This window comes from Garra rufa, chromosome 1, assembly GCF_049309525.1.
Source record: "Garra rufa chromosome 1, GarRuf1.0, whole genome shotgun sequence".
Taxonomy (NCBI): domain Eukaryota; kingdom Metazoa; phylum Chordata; class Actinopteri; order Cypriniformes; family Cyprinidae; genus Garra; species Garra rufa.
In genome coordinates, this window is record NC_133361.1 from 91,802,936 (window position 1) to 91,820,435 (window position 17,500).

General features: G+C 37.5%; 18 non-coding genes across 18 annotated transcripts; all 18 read left to right on the top strand.

Moving 5' to 3' along the window:
- Positions 1 to 795: 795 nt before the first annotated feature.
- On the top strand, positions 796 to 914 carry LOC141283979 (5S ribosomal RNA). Its single transcript, XR_012338346.1, has one exon. It is a non-coding gene; the product is annotated as a 5S ribosomal RNA (ribosomal RNA).
- An 84-nt stretch (positions 915 to 998) lies between these two features.
- Positions 999 to 1,117, top strand: LOC141284101 (5S ribosomal RNA). The gene has a single exon (XR_012338357.1). It is a non-coding gene; the product is annotated as a 5S ribosomal RNA (ribosomal RNA).
- Positions 1,118 to 1,918: 801 nt separating this feature from the next.
- Positions 1,919 to 2,037, top strand: LOC141284205 (5S ribosomal RNA). The gene has a single exon (XR_012338374.1). It is a non-coding gene; the product is annotated as a 5S ribosomal RNA (ribosomal RNA).
- Positions 2,038 to 2,838: 801 nt separating this feature from the next.
- LOC141310159 (5S ribosomal RNA) lies at positions 2,839 to 2,957 on the top strand. Its single transcript, XR_012347710.1, has one exon. It is a non-coding gene; the product is annotated as a 5S ribosomal RNA (ribosomal RNA).
- A 6,669-nt stretch (positions 2,958 to 9,626) lies between these two features.
- LOC141318855 (5S ribosomal RNA) lies at positions 9,627 to 9,745 on the top strand. Its single transcript, XR_012353146.1, has one exon. It is a non-coding gene; the product is annotated as a 5S ribosomal RNA (ribosomal RNA).
- Positions 9,746 to 10,546: 801 nt separating this feature from the next.
- Positions 10,547 to 10,665, top strand: LOC141284277 (5S ribosomal RNA). Its single transcript, XR_012338397.1, has one exon. It is a non-coding gene; the product is annotated as a 5S ribosomal RNA (ribosomal RNA).
- Positions 10,666 to 10,749: 84 nt separating this feature from the next.
- On the top strand, positions 10,750 to 10,868 carry LOC141294138 (5S ribosomal RNA). Its single transcript, XR_012340881.1, has one exon. It is a non-coding gene; the product is annotated as a 5S ribosomal RNA (ribosomal RNA).
- Positions 10,869 to 11,669: 801 nt separating this feature from the next.
- LOC141317509 (5S ribosomal RNA) lies at positions 11,670 to 11,788 on the top strand. The gene has a single exon (XR_012351884.1). It is a non-coding gene; the product is annotated as a 5S ribosomal RNA (ribosomal RNA).
- An 84-nt stretch (positions 11,789 to 11,872) lies between these two features.
- Positions 11,873 to 11,991, top strand: LOC141284353 (5S ribosomal RNA). The gene has a single exon (XR_012338411.1). It is a non-coding gene; the product is annotated as a 5S ribosomal RNA (ribosomal RNA).
- Positions 11,992 to 12,792: 801 nt separating this feature from the next.
- On the top strand, positions 12,793 to 12,911 carry LOC141310170 (5S ribosomal RNA). The gene has a single exon (XR_012347721.1). It is a non-coding gene; the product is annotated as a 5S ribosomal RNA (ribosomal RNA).
- Positions 12,912 to 13,712: 801 nt separating this feature from the next.
- On the top strand, positions 13,713 to 13,831 carry LOC141284434 (5S ribosomal RNA). Its single transcript, XR_012338423.1, has one exon. It is a non-coding gene; the product is annotated as a 5S ribosomal RNA (ribosomal RNA).
- Positions 13,832 to 13,915: 84 nt separating this feature from the next.
- LOC141318857 (5S ribosomal RNA) lies at positions 13,916 to 14,034 on the top strand. The gene has a single exon (XR_012353148.1). It is a non-coding gene; the product is annotated as a 5S ribosomal RNA (ribosomal RNA).
- An 801-nt stretch (positions 14,035 to 14,835) lies between these two features.
- LOC141284511 (5S ribosomal RNA) lies at positions 14,836 to 14,954 on the top strand. The gene has a single exon (XR_012338438.1). It is a non-coding gene; the product is annotated as a 5S ribosomal RNA (ribosomal RNA).
- Positions 14,955 to 15,038: 84 nt separating this feature from the next.
- Positions 15,039 to 15,157, top strand: LOC141284574 (5S ribosomal RNA). Its single transcript, XR_012338451.1, has one exon. It is a non-coding gene; the product is annotated as a 5S ribosomal RNA (ribosomal RNA).
- Positions 15,158 to 15,958: 801 nt separating this feature from the next.
- LOC141317510 (5S ribosomal RNA) lies at positions 15,959 to 16,077 on the top strand. Its single transcript, XR_012351885.1, has one exon. It is a non-coding gene; the product is annotated as a 5S ribosomal RNA (ribosomal RNA).
- Positions 16,078 to 16,161: 84 nt separating this feature from the next.
- Positions 16,162 to 16,280, top strand: LOC141284646 (5S ribosomal RNA). Its single transcript, XR_012338464.1, has one exon. It is a non-coding gene; the product is annotated as a 5S ribosomal RNA (ribosomal RNA).
- An 801-nt stretch (positions 16,281 to 17,081) lies between these two features.
- LOC141317877 (5S ribosomal RNA) lies at positions 17,082 to 17,200 on the top strand. The gene has a single exon (XR_012352229.1). It is a non-coding gene; the product is annotated as a 5S ribosomal RNA (ribosomal RNA).
- Positions 17,201 to 17,284: 84 nt separating this feature from the next.
- Positions 17,285 to 17,403, top strand: LOC141284708 (5S ribosomal RNA). The gene has a single exon (XR_012338476.1). It is a non-coding gene; the product is annotated as a 5S ribosomal RNA (ribosomal RNA).
- The last annotated feature ends 97 nt before the right edge of the window (positions 17,404 to 17,500 follow it).

The window sequence follows — 17,500 nt, forward strand, 5'->3', positions numbered from 1 at the left end:
TTTTCTTCACTATTTATATAATATGCTGGCTTTTAGAAAGACGTGTGTTACCGCTCTATTTATTACAATCATTTACATGTATTATAGAGTTTTAAGTGTTTTACATGTTTTTTAGGCCATTTTATTACTCTTAACATTTTAAGTGTATGTGTCTTTAATAAATGGATGGTTGGCCTGTCATGTGACTAGACACATGACAGGAAGCAATAAGTACAACTGTATAAGAGAGCAGCATGACAAACAAAGGACAGTCACCAAACTGTTGGATTGAGGAGTTGCTAATTTTAGAGCTCACCTTTCCATTCACCACCTGCAAACTTTGGATTACAATTTCTGTGGATTGTATATACACTGGTGGACACTCACATTGGACTTATCAACACACTGGGGTTCTTGGACTGTTTTTAGGGTATGGACAAATGAACTGTATTCTTTTAACAGAGTTTACCTGTTTTTAGGGTATGGACAAATGAACTGTATTCTTTTAACAGAGTTTACCTAGTTTTATCGTGTTGTTTTAAAGTCTTTTATGTGAACCTTGTAAATACACCAAATCTATTTAAACCAATTTTCTTTTATGTCTCATTCTTTTAACCACTAGTCATCTCTCACAGTTAAATCTGACCCCATTTTAGTCTTGTAACTCGGCTGATAAGGCCGATTGTTACACTTTTATGGGAGACCACCTGGGAATACCAGGTGCTGTAAGCTTTTGCCTTTTCTTCACTATTTATATAATATGCTGGCTTTTACGGAGGCTGATCTTTAAATAGCCCACTTTTTGGAGCAGCCCTCGCTTATGGCCATACCGCGCTGAGAGCGCCCGATCTCGTCTGATCTCGGAAGCTAAGCAGCGTCGGGCCTGGTTAGTACTTGGATGGGAGACCGCCTGGGAATACCAGGTGCTGTAAGCTTTTGCCTTTTCTTCACTATTTATATAATATGCTGGCTTTTACGGAGGCTGATCTTTAAATAGCCCACTTTTTGGAGCAGGCCTCGCTTATGGCCATACCGCGCTGAGAGCGCCCGATCTCGTCTGATCTCGGAAGCTAAGCAGCGTCGGGCCTGGTTAGTACTTGGATGGGAGACCGCCTGGGAATACCAGGTGCTGTAAGCTTTTGCCTTTTCTTCACTATTTATATAATATGCTGGCTTTTAGAAAGACGTGTTTTACCTCTCTATTTATTACAATCATTTACATGTATTATAGAGTTTTAAGTGTTTTACATGTTTTTTAGGCCATTTTATTAATCTTAACATTTTAAGTGTATGTGTCTTTAATAAATGGATGGTTGGCCTGTCATGTGACTAGACACATGACAGGAAGCAGGAAGTACAACTGTATAAGAGAGCAGCATGACAAACAAAGGACAGTCACCAAACTGTTGGATTGAGGAGTTGCTAAATTTAGAGCTCACCTTTCCATTCACCATCTGCAAACTTTGGATTACACTTTCTGTGGATTGTATATACACTGGTGGACACTCACATTGGACTTATCAACACACTGGGGTTCTTGGACTGTATTTAGGGTATGGACAAATGAACTGTATTCTTTTAACAGAGTTTACCTGTTTTTAGGGTATGGACAAATGAACTGTATTCTTTTAACAGAGTTTACCTAGTTTTATCGTGTTGTTTTAAAGTCTTTTATGTGAACCTTGTAAATACACCAAATCTATTTAAACCAATTTTCTTTTATGTCTCATTCTTTTAACCACTAGTCATCTCTCACAGTTAAATCTGACCCCATTTGAGTCTTGTAACTCGGCTGATAAGGCCGATTGTTACACTTTTATGGGAGACCGCCTGGGAATACCAGGTGCTGTAAGCTTTTGCCTTTTCTTCACTATTTATATAATATGCTGGCTTTTACGGAGGCTAATCTTTAAATAGCCCACTTTTTGGAGCAGCCCTCGCTTATGGCCATACCGCGCTGAGAGCGCCCGATCTCGTCTGATCTCGGAAGCTAAGCAGCGTCGGGCCTGGTTAGTACTTGGATGGGAGACCGCCTGGGAATACCAGGTGCTGTAAGCTTTTGCCTTTTCTTCACTATTTATATAATATGCTGGCTTTTAGAAAGACGTGTTTTACCGCTCTATTTATTACAATCATTTACATGTATTATAGAGTTTTAAGTGTTTTACATGTTTTTTAGGCCATTTTATTACTCTTAACATTTTAAGTGTATGTGTCTTTAATAAATGGATGGTTGGCCTGTCATGTGACTAGACACATGACAGGAAGCAGGAAGTACAACTGTATAAGAGAGCAGCATGACAAACAAAGGACAGTCACCAAACTGTTGGATTGAGGAGTTGCTAATTTTAGAGCTCACCTTTCCATTCACCACCTGCAAACTTTGGATTACACTTTCTGTGGATTGTATATACACTGGTGGACACTCACATTGGACTTATCAACACACTGGGGTTCTTGGACTGTTTTTAGGGTATGGACAAATGAACTGTATTCTTTTAACAGAGTTTACCTGTTTTTAGGGTATGGACAAATGAACTGTATTCTTTTAACAGAGTTTACCTAGTTTTATCGTGTTGTTTTAAAGTCTTTTATGTGAACCTTGTAAATACACCAAATCTATTTAAACCAATTTTCTTTTATGTCTCATTCTTTTAACCACTAGTCATCTCTCACAGTTAAATCTGACCCCATTTTAGTCTTGTAACTCGGCTGATAAGGCCGATTGTTACACTTTTATGGGAGACCGCCTGGGAATACCAGGTGCTGTAAGCTTTTGCCTTTTCTTCACTATTTATATAATATGCTGGCTTTTACGGAGGCTGATCTTTAAATAGCCCACTTTTTGGAGCAGCCCTCGCTTATGGCCATGCCGCGCTGAGAGCGCCCGATCTCGTCTGATCTCGGAAGCTAAGCAGCGTCGGGCCTGGTTAGTACTTGGATGGGAGACCGCCTGGGAATACCAGGTGCTGTAAGCTTTTGCCTTTTCTTCACTATTTATATAATATGCTGGCTTTTAGAAAGACGTGTTTTACCGCTCTATTTATTACAATCATTTACATGTATTATAGAGTTTTAAGTGTTTTACATGTTTTTTAGGCCATTTTATTACTCTTAACATTTTAAGTGTATGTGTCTTTAGTAAATGGATGGTTGGCCTGTCATGTGACTAGACACATGACAGGAAGCAGGAAGTACAACTGTATAAGAGAGCAGCATGACAAACAAAGGACAGTCACCAAACTGTTGGATTGAGGAGTTGCTAATTTTAGAGCTCACCTTTCCATTCACCACCTGCAAACTTTGGATTACACTTTCTGTGGATTGTATATACACTGGTGGACACTCACATTGGACTTATCAACACACTGGGGTTCTTGGACTGTTTTTAGGGTATGGACAAATGAACTGTATTCTTTTAACAGAGTTTACCTGTTTTTAGGGTATGGACAAATGAACTGTATTCTTTTAACAGAGTTTACCTAGTTTTATCGTGTTGTTTTAAAGTCTTTTATGTGAACCTTGTAAATACACCAAATCTATTTAAACCAATTTTCTTTTATGTCTCATTCTTTTAACCACTAGTCATCTCTCACAGTTAAATCTGACCCCATTTTAGTCTTGTAACTCGGCTGATAAGGCCGATTGTTACACTTTTATGGGAGACCGCCTGGGAATACCAGGTGCTGTAAGCTTTTGCCTTTTCTTCACTATTTATATAATATGCTGGCTTTTACGGAGGCTGATCTTTAAATAGCCCACTTTTTGGAGCAGCCCTCGCTTACGGCCATACCCCCACCTGAGGCGCTAGAGAGCAAACAGGAAGTGAGTTGGCAGTTTGTAGTGTGCAGTAGGTGAGATAGGCTCACCATTTTTCTGGGTGTTTTTTCACATTTATTTTGTTTGTTTTTTAGTTAGAAGGAGTTTTTTTTTGAGGAAGGTTTTTTTTAACCCCAAACAGGTCTTTCTGTTTGGGGTTTGAGACAACCAAAATTTGGATTTAATGGACAAAGAACACGGACTGGTAAAACAACATGAGATGGGAAATGCGGAACCAGGATTTGTTGCAGACATAACTGAAAGGAATATAAATGAAAGACATGGAGAAAACAATAATGAAACGTGGGCGACGGTGGTTTCAAGGAGGAAACAAGAAAGAAAAACAACTGGACAAGAACGGAAAGGAGATCTACAATCAACTGAAGGTATTGGAATTGAGAAAGAAGTTGGAGAAAAAAGAAATGTTTTATCTCAACGACAACAAATGATACAGAAATTAAGCAAACAAACAAGGTATCAGAGGGAATACAAGAAAGAAGCAACATTAACAATGACTGTTAAAGATATAGAAAATATAACAATACTAATGATAATTAAAGCAGTTGAAGAGAAAGTTGGAATGGGAAAATTGATCGGACTGAGAAGAAAAAATAATTATGATTTTGAAATGACTATGGAAAGTGAGATGGACTGTGATTTGCTGTTGAATGGAATAATGATAAACGGACAAGAATGTGAGATAAGGAAATTGTGTGCAACAGAAAGAATGGTGTCTTTCTTGAGTCTGCCCAGCTATATTGAAGATGAGGAAATCAGTCAAAAACTAATCAATTGGGGTGTAACTCCCATTCTACCACTAAGAAGAAGATATCATCCCGGGACAACGGTGGCAGACGGAACACGATTTTTGAGGGTAAAGTTTCCACAAGAGGTGACGTCTTTACCATACAACACAAGCTTCAGGACTGAAGAAGGAGTGCAGTACTTCAGAGTGATTCACGATAATCAAGTGAAGACATGCAGGATCTGTGTAAGTCCGGAGCATGAAAAAAAGGACTGCCCACAATTCACATGCAGAAATTGTCTTGAGCAGGGGCATTATGCGCGAGACTGTAAAGTCCCGCGGTGCCAAGGCTGCCAAAAGACAATGTTAAGATGCAGATGCGAGATAGAAGACGAGGAAAATGAAGATCCAGGAATGGAAATACAAGAGGTAATGGGAGTTACAACAATTGAGAGGTTAAATGACTCACAAAGGCAGACGCAAGGAGAGGACGAGAAACAAGATGACGAGGAAGAGGAGAACAACAACATAGATGAGAATAAAGAAAAGAAGGAAGATGAAGAACAAGGAATGGAGATGGGAGGAGGAGCGAACAAAGAGGATATAAATTTGATTAAAGAAGGATTTTCTAAGGAACAGGACGATGTGGACACTAATGAACTGGACTACGAAAAAGGACAAGAAAAAGAAAAAGCTGAGGATAAGGGAATAAAGACACTGACTGAGGTAAGAGGAGCAGACAATGGGGGGGAAATTCGTGGAATGGAAAACAAAGGAAAAGAAAGACTGAATAGATGTGTAAAAACAAGAAAAGATGGCTTAGACATTCAACAGGTTCTTAAAAGGCAGAAGATAAGAAGAGAAGAGCAAAAGGAAAGACTGGAGAGGAGGAAAGCTGAAATGGGTGAAGTAAAAAATACTTTTTTGAAAGACAATGAAACGGATTGAATGGTGGGTTTTGGTTTTTCCAATCTTTTCTTTAATGAGCTCTATATCAATTGTATCGCTGAATGCTAGAGGATTATCCAAATGTCAAAAGTTTGAAAGATTAATGTGTCTGACCAAAAAATGTGATGTGCTATGTTTACAAGAAACGAAATGGGAAGATAAAATAAGTGATGAAATTAGAAAATTATGGAACGGAGAAATATATAGTAACTGTGATATGGAAAGGAAGAGAGGGGTAGCTATTTTAATAAGAAAAGGAGTATTTGAAGAAGTAAATATAGATTATAAAGACACAAAGGGAAGAATAATAATTGTTAAATTTGTGTGTAATGGAAAAGAAATGAAAGTGTGTAATATACATGCACCAAATGATGAAAGAGATAAATTTAATTTTTACAGGGATATGAATGAGTTAATAGAAAAACATGACAACATTATGGTGTTAGGTGATTTTAACACTGTAATACAGAGAATTGATGTAGATGATTCAATGGGATTTAGAAGAGATAGAGGGAGGAATGAACTACATAACATAATGGAGAAATATAATATGGTGGATGTGTGGAGAGAGAGGAATGGTATGAAAAGAGAATATTCAAGAAGACAAATTGTTGATAGAGTTCTAAAGCAAAGTAGAATAGACTTATTTTTATGTAAGAAAAAGGAAGCATATTATGTCACTAAGGCGTCTTACAAAAATTATAGTGAGAGTGATCATGATTTTTTATGGATATTGATGAATTTTAATGAGGCTGATAAAGGACCAGGGGTGTGGATATTAAATGCAGAACTTCTAAAAAATGAAATATACAGAATGGAAATAGAAAGTATAATAATTAATAGTGTAAATGAGGAAATGTATGAAATAGAAAAAGGGTTTTGGTGGGACATTCTAAAAAAAAGAATAAAAAAATTCTCAATGGAATATTCAAAAAAATGGCAAAAAGTCAAAAAGATGAAAGAAAATAAGATTAAAAAAGAGTGGGATGAAGAAATGAGGAAAGTAAATGAGCATGATGAAAATATTGATAAGATAATAGAATTACAGGAAGAATTAAAGAAAATAGAAGAAGAGAAGTGTAAAGGAGCAATAATAAGAAGTAGGGCGAAAGACATTGTAGAAGGAGAAAGAAGTACGAAATATTTTTATGAATTAGAAAAAACAAGACAGAGAGCAGATATAATAAAAAGTATTAAAACAGAAGATGCGAGGATTGTAGAAGATAAAACAGGAATTTTGGAAGAAGTCAGAGAATTCTATAAGCATTTATTTACCAAAAATGAGATAGTTTTAGAAGATGAGGAATTTGTATTAAGTAAAATACAGGTTAAAGTTAATGAGGGAGACAAAGAAATGTGTGAGAGTGAGATTACGGAATTAGAAATAGGAATTGCAATTGATCAACTGAAAAATGGTAAAAGTCCAGGAATAGATGGATTAACAGCTGAATTTTATAAGGTTTTTAAAGATGTGTTATGTCCAATTTTAAATGAAATATTTATAGATAATTTTAAAAAAGGGAATTTAACGAATAGTATGAAGAAAGGTATGGTGAAAATAATTTACAAGAAAAAAGGTGATAAGAGAGACCTGAAAAACTACAGACCACTAAGCATGTTGAATACAGATTATAAAATATTAGCCAAAATTTTAGCCAATCGATTGAAAATAGTAGTACCAAATATAATTACTACAAATCAAGCATATGCTGTTCTAAAAAGAGATATTACTGATGTCATTAACAATATAAGAGATATGATATGGTACATGAAGGAGGAGAAAGAAACAGGATATATAATAAGTGTGGATTTAGAAAAGGCTTTTGATAGAGTTGAACACAAATACTTGATACATGTGATGGAGAGATTTGGTTTTGGGGAGAATTTTTTAAAATGGATAAAATGTTTATATACAGATATAAGTAGTTGTGTAAAAGTGAATGGTTTTTTAACTAAAGATTTTAAAATAACGAGATCAATCAGACAAGGGTGTCCTATGTCAGCATTATTATACACTTTAGTATCTGAAGCTTTAGGACTGGCAGTAGACCAGGAAAAGAACATAAAAGGAATACGCATAAAAGGAGAAGAATCAGAACAAAAAATATTTCAATATGCAGATGACACGACATTGTTTGTAAAAGATATTAAAAGTATGGATAAAGCAATGGAAGTTTTAGAAAGATATTGTAAAGGAACAGGGGCAAAAGTTAATAAAGAAAAAACTACATACATGAAAATTGGATTACCGAATGATCTGCTGAATAAAATGCAATTTAAGGAAGAAAAGAAGAGTATGAAAATTTTAGGTATAAGGGTTGGAGAAAATGAAAATGAAATAAGAGAAGTGGTATGGGAGGAGGTTTTAAAAGGAATGGAGAAGAGATTAAATTTCTGGAAATTAAGAGGATTATTTTTAAAAGGGAAGGTTTTAGTTATTAATTCTTTGTTTTTATCAAAAATGTGGTATGTATTGGGTTCTGTGAGTTTGCCTATATGGGTGTATAAAAAAATCAAATCTATTGTTTTAAACTTTTTATGGGAGGGGAAACCATCGAAAATTGCTTATGACACTCTAATTGGAAAGGTGGAGGAAGGAGGGTTGGGACTAATAGATCCATTAATAAGAATGAAAAGTATAAGAATAAAAACTGTTAATAAATACTGGAAACATGGGAAATATGCGTGGAAGGGTGTAATGAACTATTTTTTAAATAAATGTGGAAAAATGGGAGATGATGTTTTATGGATGAAGCTAAAAGAAAACATGATGAACGGAATACCAGAGTTTTATAAAGAGGTTGTAAAAGCATGGGGTGATTTTAGAAAGCATGTTGTTTGTACGTCTTTTACCAGGGAAGAGATTTTAAGACAACCATTGTTTTTAAATAATCAAATTAAAAAGGGAAATGATACCATTTTTTATAAAAAATGGTTTTATGCGGGGATAAAGCAAATAAAAGATATTTTGTATGAAGTGATACCTGGTTTTGTACCGGTGCAAGTAATAAGAGACGCAATTGTAGAAAATTATGACAATGAAACTAAAACAGTCTTAGAAAAACAATACAAACAAATGAAAGAAGTAATACCGGAAGAATGGATAAATATTATAGAAGGTACAGAAGAAACAAAAGGTAATGATGGAATGATGATTGATTTTAAAAGTAATGACAAACAGCATGCTTTTAAAGATGGTATTTTAAAGATGTTTTATTCTTGTTTATGTGAAGATGTTTTTATCACACCAAAAGCAGAAGGATATTGGCAAAGATTGTACCCAAGTATGGAAACTAAGAAAATATGGAAAAATCTAAGAGCTTGGTGGAAAAGTCCAATTTTAGAAAACTTTGATTATATTTTAAGACATAATTGTTTATTAAGTGAAATGAGACTGTGTAAATTTGGAATGGCAAGTGATGCAATATGCAAGGTATGTAATAGGGAAGATGAAGGATTGATACATATTTTTTTTAAATGCACAGGGTTAAAATGTTTTATAAAAAAATTAAAAGAAATGACAAGTAAATTGGGAGTAGAACAAAGATGTATTGATGAAGAATGGGAAACAATGTTTTTATTTGGTTCTAAAGGTAATTTTAAGAATGTGTGTTTTTTAAATTTGATATTAACCATTGCTAGATTTGTAATTTGGAGCAGAAGAAATTTTGTCAAACAAAAGAAAACAAAAATACCTGTGTGCAAACTTTTTAAGGTGAAGATGTGTTTTATTTTAAATGTTTTGTTTGATTACTGTAATATGAATGAAGAGAAAGATGTTTTTGTCAAAATTTTTGTAAATGATAACCCATTTATTGAAATGACATGGTTTCGATTTAATGTATTGTTGCCAGAATGTGATTCAGACTGTTTTTAAAATGTATTAACATGTTTTAAATAAATAAATAAATTAAAAAAAAAAAAAAAAAAAAAAAAAAAAAAAAAAAAAAAAAAGAGCGCCCGATCTCGTCTGATCTCGGAAGCTAAGCAGCGTCGGGCCTGGTTAGTACTTGGATGGGAGACCGCCTGGGAATACCAGGTGCTGTAAGCTTTTGCCTTTTCTTCACTATTTATATAATATGCTGGCTTTTACGGAGGCTGATCTTTAAATAGCCCACTTTTTGGAGCAGCCCTCGCTTATGGCCATACCGCGCTGAGAGCGCCCAATCTCGTCTGATCTCGGAAGCTAAGCAGCGTCGGGCCTGGTTAGTACTTGGAAGGGAGACCGCCTGGGAATACCAGGTGCTGTAAGCTTTTGCCTTTTCTTCACTATTTATATAATATGCTGGCTTTTAGAAAGACGTGTGTTACCGCTCTATTTATTACAATCATTTACATGTATTATAGAGTTTTAAGTGTTTTACATGTTTTTTAGGCCATTTTATTACTCTTAACATTTTAAGTGTATGTGTCTTTAATAAATGGATGGTTGGCCTGTCATGTGACTAGACACATGACAGGAAGCAATAAGTACAACTGTATAAGAGAGCAGCATGACAAACAAAGGACAGTCACCAAACTGTTGGATTGAGGAGTTGCTAATTTTAGAGCTCACCTTTCCATTCACCACCTGCAAACTTTGGATTACAATTTCTGTGGATTGTATATACACTGGTGGACACTCACATTGGACTTATCAACACACTGGGGTTCTTGGACTGTTTTTAGGGTATGGACAAATGAACTGTATTCTTTTAACAGAGTTTACCTGTTTTTAGGGTATGGACAAATGAACTGTGTTCTTTTAACAGAGTTTACCTAGTTTTATCGTGTTTTTTTAAAGTCTTTTATGTGAACCTTGTAAATACACCAAATCTATTTAAACCAATTTTCTTTTATGTCTCATTCTTTTAACCACTAGTCATCTCTCACAGTTAAATCTGACCCCATTTTAGTCTTGTAACTCGGCTGATAATGCCGATTGTTACACTTTTATGGGAGACCACCTGGGAATACCAGGTGCTGTAAGCTTTTGCCTTTTCTTCACTATTTATATAATATGCTGGCTTTTACGGAGGCTGATCTTTAAATAGCCCACTTTTTGGAGCAGCCCTCGCTTATGGCCATACCGCGCTGAGAGCGCCCGATCTCGTCTGATCTCGGAAGCTAAGCAGCGTCGGGCCTGGTTAGTACTTGGATGGGAGACCGCCTGGGAATACCAGGTGCTGTAAGCTTTTGCCTTTTCTTCACTATTTATATAATATGCTGGCTTTTACGGAGGCTGATCTTTAAATAGCCCACTTTTTGGAGCAGGCCTCGCTTATGGCCATACCGCGCTGAGAGCGCCCGATCTCGTCTGATCTCGGAAGCTAAGCAGCGTCGGGCCTGGTTAGTACTTGGATGGGAGACCGCCTGGGAAAACCAGGTGCTGTAAGCTTTTGCCTTTTCTTCACTATTTATATAATATGCTGGCTTTTAGAAAGACGTGTTTTACCTCTCTATTTATTACAATCATTTACATGTATTATAGAGTTTTAAGTGTTTTACATGTTTTTTAGGCCATTTTATTACTCTTAACATTTTAAGTGTATGTGTCTTTAATAAATGGATGGTTGGCCTGTCATGTGACTAGACACATGACAGGAAGCAGGAAGTACAACTGTATAAGAGAGCAGCATGACAAACAAAGGACAGTCACCAAACTGTTGGATTGAGGAGTTGCTAATTTTAGAGCTCACCTTTCCATTCACCATCTGCAAACTTTGGATTACACTTTCTGTGGATTGTATATACACTGGTGGACACTCACATTGGACTTATCAACACACTGGGGTTCTTGGACTGTATTTAGGGTATGGACAAATGAACTGTATTCTTTTAACAGAGTTTACCTGTTTTTAGGGTATGGACAAATGAACTGTATTCTTTTAACAGAGTTTACCTAGTTTTATCGTGTTGTTTTAAAGTCTTTTATGTGAACCTTGTAAATACACCAAATCTATTTAAACCAATTTTCTTTTATGTCTCATTCTTTTAACCACTAGTCATCTCTCACAGTTAAATCTGACCCCATTTGAGTCTTGTAACTCGGCTGATAAGGCCGATTGTTACACTTTTATGGGAGACCGCCTGGGAATACCAGGTGCTGTAAGCTTTTGCCTTTTCTTCACTATTTATATAATATGCTGGCTTTTACGGAGGCTAATCTTTAAATAGCCCACTTTTTGGAGCAGCCCTCGCTTATGGACATACCGCGCTGAGAGCGCCCGATCTCGTCTGATCTCGGAAGCTAAGCAGCGTCGGGCCTGGTTAGTACTTGGATGGGAGACCGCCTGGGAATACCAGGTGCTGTAAGCTTTTGCCTTTTCTTCACTATTTATATAATATGCTGGCTTTTACGGAGGCTGATCTTTAAATAGCCCACTTTTTGGAGCAGGCCTCGCTTATGGCCATACCGCGCTGAGAGCGCCCGATCTCGTCTGATCTCGGAAGCTAAGCAGCGTCGGGCCTGGTTAGTACTTGGATGGGAGACCGCCTGGGAATACCAGGTGCTGTAAGCTTTTGCCTTTTCTTCACTATTTATATAATATGCTGGCTTTTAGAAAGACGTGTTTTACCTCTCTATTTATTACAATCATTTACATGTATTATAGAGTTTTAAGTGTTTTACATGTTTTTTAGGCCATTTTATTACTCTTAACATTTTAAGTGTATGTGTCTTTAATAAATGGATGGTTGGCCTGTCATGTGACTAGACACATGACAGGAAGCAGGAAGTACAACTGTATAAGAGAGCAGCATGACAAACAAAGGACAGTCACCAAACTGTTGGATTGAGGAGTTGCTAATTTTAGAGCTCACCTTTCCATTCACCATCTGCAAACTTTGGATTACACTTTCTGTGGATTGTATATACACTGGTGGACACTCACATTGGACTTATCAACACACTGGGGTTCTTGGACTGTTTTTAGGGTATGGACAAATGAACTGTATTCTTTTAACAGAGTTTACCTGTTTTTAGGGTATGGACAAATGAACTGTATTCTTTTAACAGAGTTTACCTAGTTTTATCGTGTTGTTTTAAAGTCTTTTATGTGAACCTTGTAAATACACCAAATCTATTTAAACCAATTTTCTTTTATGTCTCATTCTTTTAACCACTAGTCATCTCTCACAGTTAAATCTGACCCCATTTTAGTCTTGTAACTCGGCTGATAAGGCCGATTGTTACACTTTTATGGGAGACCGCCTGGGAATACCAGGTGCTGTAAGCTTTTGCCTTTTCTTCACTATTTATATAATATGCTGGCTTTTACGGAGGCTGATCTTTAAATAGCCCACTTTTTGGAGCAGCCCTCGCTTATGGCCATGCCGCGCTGAGAGCGCCCGATCTCGTCTGATCTCGGAAGCTAAGCAGCGTCGGGCCTGGTTAGTACTTGGATGGGAGACCGCCTGGGAATACCAGGTGCTGTAAGCTTTTGCCTTTTCTTCACTATTTATATAATATGCTGGCTTTTAGAAAGACGTGTTTTACCGCTCTATTTATTACAATCATTTACATGTATTATAGAGTTTTAAGTGTTTTACATGTTTTTTAGGCCATTTTATTACTCTTAACATTTTAAGTGTATGTGTCTTTAGTAAATGGATGGTTGGCCTGTCATGTGACTAGACACATGACAGGAAGCAGGAAGTACAACTGTATAAGAGAGCAGCATGACAAACAAAGGACAGTCACCAAACTGTTGGATTGAGGAGTTGCTAATTTTAGAGCTCACCTTTCCATTCACCACCTGCAAACTTTGGATTACACTTTCTGTGGATTGTATATACACTGGTGGACACTCACATTGGACTTATCAACACACTGGGGTTCTTGGACTGTTTTTAGGGTATGGACAAATGAACTGTATTCTTTTAACAGAGTTTACCTGTTTTTAGGGTATGGACAAATGAACTGTATTCTTTTAACAGAGTTTACCTAGTTTTATCGTGTTGTTTTAAAGTCTTTTATGTGAACCTTGTAAATACACCAAATCTATTTAAACCAATTTTCTTTTATGTCTCATTCTTTTAACCACTAGTCATCTCTCACAGTTAAATCTGACCCCATTTTAGTCTTGTAACTCGGCTGATAAGGCCGATTGTTACACTTTTATGGGAGACCGCCTGGGAATACCAGGTGCTGTAAGCTTTTGCCTTTTCTTCACTATTTATATAATATGCTGGCTTTTACGGAGGCTGATCTTTAAATAGCCCACTTTTTGGAGCAGCCCTCGCTTATGGCCATACCGCGCTGAGAGCGCCCGATCTCGTCTGATCTCGGAAGCTAAGCAGCGTCGGGCCTGGTTAGTACTTGGATGGGAGACCGCCTGGGAATACCAGGTGCTGTAAGCTTTTGCCTTTTCTTCACTATTTATATAATATGCTGGCTTTTACGGAGGCTGATCTTTAAATAGCCCACTTTTTGGAGCAGCCCTCGCTTATGGCCATACCGCGCTGAGAGCGCCCAATCTCGTCTGATCTCGGAAGCTAAGCAGCGTCGGGCCTGGTTAGTACTTGGAAGGGAGACCGCCTGGGAATACCAGGTGCTGTAAGCTTTTGCCTTTTCTTCACTATTTATATAATATGCTGGCTTTTAGAAAGACGTGTGTTACCGCTCTATTTATTACAATCATTTACATGTATTATAGAGTTTTAAGTGTTTTACATGTTTTTTAGGCCATTTTATTACTCTTAACATTTTAAGTGTATGTGTCTTTAATAAATGGATGGTTGGCCTGTCATGTGACTAGACACATGACAGGAAGCAATAAGTACAACTGTATAAGAGAGCAGCATGACAAACAAAGGACAGTCACCAAACTGTTGGATTGAGGAGTTGCTAATTTTAGAGCTCACCTTTCCATTCACCACCTGCAAACTTTGGATTACAATTTCTGTGGATTGTATATACACTGGTGGACACTCACATTGGACTTATCAACACACTGGGGTTCTTGGACTGTTTTTAGGGTATGGACAAATGAACTGTATTCTTTTAACAGAGTTTACCTGTTTTTAGGGTATGGACAAATGAACTGTGTTCTTTTAACAGAGTTTACCTAGTTTTATCGTGTTGTTTTAAAGTCTTTTATGTGAACCTTGTAAATACACCAAATCTATTTAAACCAATTTTCTTTTATGTCTCATTCTTTTAACCACTAGTCATCTCTCACAGTTAAATCTGACCCCATTTTAGTCTTGTAACTCGGCTGATAAGGCCGATTGTTACACTTTTATGGGAGACCACCTGGGAATACCAGGTGCTGTAAGCTTTTGCCTTTTCTTCACTATTTATATAATATGCTGGCTTTTACGGAGGCTGATCTTTAAATAGCCCACTTTTTGGAGCAGCCCTCGCTTATGGCCATACCGCGCTGAGAGCGCCCGATCTCGTCTGATCTCGGAAGCTAAGCAGCGTCGGGCCTGGTTAGTACTTGGATGGGAGACCGCCTGGGAATACCAGGTGCTGTAAGCTTTTGCCTTTTCTTCACTATTTATATAATATGCTGGCTTTTACGGAGGCTGATCTTTAAATAGCCCACTTTTTGGAGCAGGCCTCGCTTATGGCCATACCGCGCTGAGAGCGCCCGATCTCGTCTGATCTCGGAAGCTAAGCAGCGTCGGGCCTGGTTAGTACTTGGATGGGAGACCGCCTGGGAATACCAGGTGCTGTAAGCTTTTGCCTTTTCTTCACTATGTATATAATATGCTGGCTTTTAGAAAGACGTGTTTTACCTCTCTATTTATTACAATCATTTACATGTATTATAGAGTTTTAAGTGTTTTACATGTTTTTTAGGCCATTTTATTACTCTTAACATTTTAAGTGTATGTGTCTTTAATAAATGGATGGTTGGCCTGTCATGTGACTAGACACATGACAGGAAGCAGGAAGTACAACTGTATAAGAGAGCAGCATGACAAACAAAGGACAGTCACCAAACTGTTGGATTGAGGAGTTGCTAATTTTAGAGCTCACCTTTCCATTCACCATCTGCAAACTTTGGATTACACTTTCTGTGGATTGTATATACACTGGTGGACACTCACATTGGACTTATCAACACACTGGGGTTCTTGGACTGTATTTAGGGTATGGACAAATGAACTGTATTCTTTTAACAGAGTTTACCTGTTTTTAGGGTATGGACAAATGAACTGTATTCTTTTAACAGAGTTTACCTAGTTTTATCGTGTTGTTTTAAAGTCTTTTATGTGAACCTTGTAAATACACCAAATCTATTTAAACCAATTTTCTTTTATGTCTCATTCTTTTAACCACTAGTCATCTCTCACAGTTAAATCTGACCCCATTTGAGTCTTGTAACTCGGCTGATAAGGCCGATTGTTACACTTTTATGGGAGACCGCCTGGGAATACCAGGTGCTGTAAGCTTTTGCCTTTTCTTCACTATTTATATAATATGCTGGCTTTTACGGAGGCTAATCTTTAAATAGCCCACTTTTTGGAGCAGCCCTCGCTTATGGACATACCGCGCTGAGAGCGCCCGATCTCGTCTGATCTCGGAAGCTAAGCAGCGTCGGGCCTGGTTAGTACTTGGATGGGAGACCGCCTGGGAATACCAGGTGCTGTAAGCTTTTGCCTTTTCTTCACTATTTATATAATATGCTGGCTTTTACGGAGGCTGATCTTTAAATAGCCCACTTTTTGGAGCAGGTCTCGCTTATGGCCATACCGCGCTGAGAGCGCCCGATCTCGTCTGATCTCGGAAGCTAAGCAGCGTCGGGCCTGGTTAGTACTTGGATGGGAGACCGCCTGGGAATACCAGGTGCTGTAAGCTTTTGCCTTTTCTTCACTATTTATATAATATGCTGGCTTTTAGAAAGACGTGTTTTACCGCTCTATTTATTACAATCATTTACATGTATTATAGAGTTTTAAGTGTTTTACATGTTTTTTAGGCCATTTTATTACTCTTAACATTTTAAGTGTATGTGTCTTTAATAAATGGATGGTTGGCCTGTCATGTGACTAGACACATGACAGGAAGCAGGAAGTACAACTGTATAAGAGAGCAGCATGACAAACAAAGGACAGTCACCAAACTGTTGGATTGAGGAGTTGCTAATTTTAGAGCTCACCTTTCCATTCACCACCTGCAAACTTTGGATTACACTTTCTGTGGATTGTATATACACTGGTGGACACTCACATTGGACTTATCAACACACTGGGGTTCTTGGACTGTTTTTAGGGTATGGACAAATGAACTGTATTCTTTTAACAGAGTTTACCTGTTTTTAGGGTATGGACAAATGAACTGTATTCTTTTAACAGAGTTTACCTAGTTTTATCGTGTTGTTTTAAAGTCTTTTATGTGAACCTTGTAAATACACCAAATCTATTTAAACCAATTTTCTTTTATGTCTCATTCTTTTAACCACTAGTCATCTCTCACAGTTAAATCTGACCCCATTTTAGTCTTGTAACTCGGCTGATAAGGCCGATTGTTACACTTTTATGGGAGACCGCCTGGGAATACCAGGTGCTGTAAGCTTTTGCCTTTTCTTCACTATTTATATAATATGCTGGCTTTTACGGAGGCTGATCTTTAAATAGCCCACTTTTTGGAGCAGCCCTCGCTTATGGCCATGCCGCGCTGAGAGCGCCCGAACTCGTCTGATCTCGGAAGCTAAGCAGCGTCGGGCCTGGTTAGTACTTGGATGGGAGACCGCCTGGGAATACCAGGTGCTGTAAGCTTTTGCCTTTTCTTCACTATTTATATAATATGCTGGCTTTTACGGAGGCTGATCTTTAAATAGCCCACTTTTTGAAGCAGCCCTCGCTTATGGCCATACCGCGCTGAGAGCGCCCGATCTCGTCTGATCTCGGAAGCTAAGCAGCGTCGGGCCTGGTTAGTACTTGGATGGGAGACCGCCTGGGAATACCAGGTGCTGTAAGCTTTTGCCTTTTCTTCACTATTTATATAATATGCTGGCTTTTAGAAAGACGTGTTTTACCGCTCTATTTATTACAATCATTTACATGTATTATAGAGTT